Raw genomic sequence first — 5995 nt, 5'->3', positions numbered from 1 at the left:
TCATGTTTTTAACAAAATTTCAGGTTAAAAGTTTTGTATGTTTCATTTTATTTTCTAGTTTTGTAGTGAGTGTTGTGTGTTTGAGTAATCTATTACAAACTTCTTGTTAAATAGAATGGTTTCTGTGTATGTGGGTGTGTGTGTATAAGTGGGTATGTGTAAGAGTTTGTGTGTATGTACACTCTGTGTAATCACTTACTCAATCCAAATTTATTTCCTCTCTTTTAGTTATAAAAGTTATACCTTGAGGGCAAACATTCTTTCCAATTCCATCCCCCCTTCAAATATAATTCTTTGTCTTTGTCCAAGTTGAACAGGGCATGTATAATGTATACTTATAGACGTGCACATTTTTGGGGGAAGGGAGTTAAATGCCCCCCCCCCCACAATCCTAAATAAAGTTTCTTAGAAGAGGATAAAAATTTCCAGTAGTGGGTTACTGCTATGACACAAGAAAAAAGTTTAAGTGGGATGTACCCTAACTAAGATCATTTGTAGGATGGGGAGGGGGGGGATTTTGGAGTTTGTTACACCATGTCTCCCTAGTCAAAATTGTGTGCACGCCCTTACGTTTACTATTTTGTAGATGTCCTCTAATTCAATTCCTTCTCTTTTTTTAACATCCAGAGGAGAATCCTTTTCCATTTCTCCCAGAGGAGTCCTTACATTGCTGAGTAAACACTTTTCTGTTTGTTTAGAAATAGAAAGCAAACTATTACTTATTTGACTTGTGGAAAAGAGAGTACAAACTTAATCCCCCTGCCCTCCCCCTCCTTTTTTTCCTTCTGCTGATTTACAAAGATTGATTGATCGTGCAGTTAAAGGGACTGTGAACGTAAATTTTTCTCATCTTAATATCAAATCTTAACATTATCTCATTCATAATATCTCACAGATAGAGCAAAACGCGCTTTTGTTTGCTTAAAAAACGGCTTTTTCCGACGATTTTTATAAGGTAAAGGGAAAGGAAGAAATTTTCCGTATTATATAAAATGTGCATTAAATTGCTTTTTTCTCCCATTATAGCTAAAATTAAACTTTTTCACATAGTTCTTGATTTTTCCTAACGGTTAAGCTGACTTTTAACATAATCCTTGCTTTAAACCAATGTATAGTTACTTAGAAATTGATAAAATAAGCAATATTTTTTATTGAAAACCAAATACAATAACAAACCTAGAGACAGGTTTTTTTAGTAGTATCCAATTAACTTTAGATGGCCCATCTCTTGCCCACCTTTAATTCACATTTGTAAATAATAAAGACGCAATATTTCTTTATAAACAGTCTGATAAAAGTGTAAACTAATTCTCCAAAGTGGGTTATTTATTGTCCAACACAATAAAAAAGGATATTATTATCTTAAATAACCTATGAGATTCAACCCTTTGTAGACAGTGAGGTATTTTTTTTGTCAATAATTCGAATTTAAAATAGGCGTGTATTACCTAATTACTAGGTTATAAAAAAAAATAATTGGCAATTTTATATCATAAAATAAATCCTTAACAGTAAGTAAATTGTTTCAACTATATATGACAAGTTAAATATCCCTACAAACATTATAAGAAACAAAAACGTTCAGATTTTCCCTGTTTTTTTCCTTTTTCCCTCCCAAAATACCATAAAATCAGGGCATTATTCCTGGATATTTTTGTTAATAGGACGTTTTTGGTTGATCAGTGTAGTGAAGTGTGCTTAGAAAATGTTAAGATTTGATAATCAGATGAGAAATTTTTACGTTCACACTCCCTTTAAAGCAAACTTGAAAATAAACAAGATTAACAGATACTGAAAGTAGTGCAGCTACACAAATAAACAAATTTTTGGCCACAGATAAATAGATTATATTACTAAATTTTATAATAGTTTAGTTCCGTTGCTAATTGTAGTAGATCTTGTAAAGAATTCTTAGGGTGCTTTTCAAGGAGGATTTGTTTTGGTTGACAGTTTATTCCTATGTGATAGGTCAACTCCGAAAATGGGAATTTACAAAAATTTTAATTCAATTGAATAGGTTTGAATAATTAAACTTTCAAAATGAATTTTTAATACCATTATAAACAGAGTTGATATCAGACCAAAGAAGATAAAGTATAGAATAGAATCCAGGTAGAGGATTTCGCCAGGCTAGTCTAAAATAAAAATTTAAAGAACCAAGAATTCATATGGATTTTAGTAGAATCACATGATTTAAGAAATTATCCACAATTAATATTCAAAATAAATGACTTTTTAATCATTTAATTCTAGGAAATATTTGGGGTTTTCAGTTCTATTCCTTCTTATTCAGTGTATGAATAAAAGCACAAATAGTAAAATTTATTGTTACAAGTTTTACTCCTTAAAATATGTCTCCAGAAGAATTTACAGTTAATTATTTAACCCCTTTAAAATATCTAAGAATATAAAACACATGTGGTAACAATTTTTACAAAGTTTTTTTTTGCAGACATGCCAATTAATATGTGTTTACTTATCAGTCACATAAATCAAATATTTTTATACCCAACACATGTCAGTAGCATGCTATAACATATGTATACATTAAAGTGAAGAAATCTTGTAAAAATAAAGGGGCAATTTATTATTATTGAGTATTAATATATCATACGATTTTTTCTTATCAATAAGCTAGAATTTGATAATATTTTGACATAATGCATTTTATATCATAGAGAAAGATATAAGAGGATGAAAAATGTAATATTTGAAATGAATTTTAGTTCATTTTACATATTCTTTGTTAATTTAAAACAAGTAACTATCCATCTACCTAAGAAAAGAAAAACTTTATACAGTATATGAAAAATAACAGTAAAATATTGCTTTTAACACATTATTTTTAAAGCTCTTGACATGTTTTCTCTATGATTTTTCTTGAGCTAACATCTCAAGCATTTTTTGTAATCATTTTTTGACAACTTGTCAGTTCAGACTGGTAATCATACATTTTTTAATTTTCAAGCTTTCAACTGGAAGATAAAGTTATTCGATCAGGAAAACATTTTGCACATTTTGACAATATCTTGTTTCTCATCTGCGAGTCAAGTTTCTACACGTTTAATTGGCTATTTTGACTTGAGAATATATAGAAAAATTTTATAATAGGTATAAGTTTTGACAGATCAATTTAATTTTTAAACAAAAAAATATTGTGTATTTCATCTAACTTCCCAAATAAATATCTTTGTCCAGACTTATTTTTTATAAAGAAATTAATGTTATTAAGTAGCAAAATCATGAAAAAGCCATAAAATGATAATCAGACCTAATCAAAGGGAGCTTAAATACCAGAAAATCAATATTATTGCATTAGAAAGAAGCTGTGTTACTTCAAAACAAATATATATTAAAAGATTTCTTATTCTATGTCAGTATGATTGTGAGTACAGAGGCCACCAGGATGGTGTGTGTATCTGTAATCTGGCAGGATGAAATCATATCCAGGTAGAATAACAATAAGATCTACCAAGTAAGGTTTAAATAGAAAGTACACACATTACTTCTGTACATATCTAGTTTATTCATAATGAAAACAATTTGAAAGATTATGGTACCATAAATTGGAGACAAATTTATCAGCATGGTTTTAAACTTAATATTCATAAAAGAAAAAATTGGTAAAAAACATAGGACACATGTATTATACCTGTACTTTCTATTTACATTGTCACATAGATTTACTGAAAATGAAAAAAGTAACACAACTAAAAATATAAATATTAAAAGAAATTTTATGTACCTCTTTGTTTAACAACCTGATTAAGTATCAACATATAAAAAAATTTATTTTTACAATGTATGATATCCATTAATGATCATATTAAAAACCATGAAAAGTAAATTCTCCATTCTGAAGTAATTTTGAAGCCTAACCGGGTAACCACTATTCACCACTCGTCTAATTCATTAGCAAAATAGTTTAACTACCCGAGCAGCACACACACAATGTATACCATACTGTTGGGTAGGCATACAAAACAACTTAAATTAAATGTGTACTTTAGCAAAGTCCATAATTGATCAGTTATCAGTAGAATCTTACAAGATTGTGGTTTAAAGGTATTGTATGAACTCTAGCCATTGTCTTTACTTTTATCCTTGCAGATTATAAGAGTATAAGTCATGGCTATAATGAATGAACACCATCTATGGTCCACACATACATACTTGCAGGTTATAATAGAGTGGAAGTCGTGAGCACCAGTTTGCTTTGTGTTTAGTTTATAAGTCACGACCTCTGTGGAATGGTTGGGCAACTAGTATCAGATCTCCTTTCTTAACAAAAACTCTTATCCTCAAGCATAAAGTTTAATGAATGATCTTCTGCTCGTTGGGAACTTTTCACAGCTCTCCTTATCCATAGGAACAGAAAAGAAAGTTGAATCTCTTTTGTTTGACACGAACTTACAATGGTCAACAGAAATAAACCATATCTTAGATATTATATTTGTGTACCCGCTGACAACTGTCAATAACCTATGCAAGAATTTTATACTTCATATTGCTTCAAATGGTTCCTTTAGCTTTTATTAGCTTTGAATCACCATTTCTTGGTCGGTCAGGTAAAAATGAAAACTATTTATAGATAACCTTTAGAATAGATTAATAGGATAATGAATCGGACAAGTGCCTTTACTTTTAGAAAAAGGTCGTGCAATCAGAGGGTTTCTTTCAGAGAAAAGACCTGTCTAAAGGGGAAAGTGGCAATATGGAGGTTTTCAAAAGAAAACAAAAATTTGTCATTCGCCTTACTGTAGAAATCTGTGGATAGGTGCGTGAGCGGAATTGGAAGCCAGATTTGATTTGCACATGGTGGCTCAGATACAAAAGGATATTTAAATTAGAGCAGGTAGCAATATGTGTCATTAAATCACAAACAACTAAAGAACGCTTTTTCTTCCCACAAAAAAATTATTTTTTATCATAGAAAAGTAGTGAAATATATATGTGTACGGTTAAATCTCAAAAACTTTTATACTGATAGAAGGAATTAAACATATATCATGTACAAAGGAATATAAAATCCAGTAAAATCTCTACAAAGGTTGCTTTAACCAGATTCATAAATCTGGGGATGTTATTAGTAGGAACTACTACACAAACTCAAAGGAAAATAGATTAAAACCAAAACACTAAATATGTGTATTCCTTATTAAAAATAACTATAGACAAAAATATAAGTATATATTATCGTTCTACTACTGTTTTTAAGCCTTAAAACTCACACTCTTACGGAATTTTAGCACAACCTACCTCCCCTCTGATTATTGATAATTTCTATATTGCTTTCATCTGGTGTTTTTTACCCTTCCAAATGGTGTATAGATTCTTCAGTAAGGTTAGCTGACGTTCTATATCCGCCAAACTAAGAAAGGAGTATCTTTTTTTAGACATGGAAAGATTGGGATATTCAACGAGAGGGGGGGTTATACTGTTCCATTGAATGTATAAGAGAAAATCCTCCAAGATATTCTGTATACACATAACATGTATGTATATAACTTCATATGCAATAACAATTTGGAGAAGAGTACTTGTCGTAAAATATACATCATCATTTCATGTTCCAGCTAAATTGACTTTTTAACAGACTCGCCCGAATTTTTATAGCCTTTTCAGTTTCTCTCTCTCTTTTTTTTACTGTGTTCCGCCCAAGTGAATTTGGGTTGTGGCGATTTATCACAATAATGAATATTGTGGCACTATTACTGTTAGAGCATAATTCAGCCGTTGAAAGGCAACGGCGTACTGCAGCCCAAATTGTGGACAGTCACAGACGAGGCCGCTTGAAAATCAAAAGTCAAGACTACACAATCTGCAAAAGCATCATAAAGGACGGCTTATTGCAGAAAAATTCTGAAAATTCAACAGCCACCGCCATTATTTATATTAAACTGTAGGTCTCAGTAAAAACTAGCGGGTGCTAAGCCCTCGATTAAACTGAGTCATTTAAAGTAATTCTAAAAGGCTTGATTTATTTGACAAAAGT

This window comes from Acartia tonsa, chromosome 2 (genome assembly GCF_053477335.1).
Source record: "Acartia tonsa isolate MP-2025a chromosome 2, ASM5347733v1, whole genome shotgun sequence".
Lineage (NCBI taxonomy): Eukaryota > Metazoa > Arthropoda > Copepoda > Calanoida > Acartiidae > Acartia > Acartia tonsa.
Note: the sequence above shows the minus strand (reverse complement) of the source record.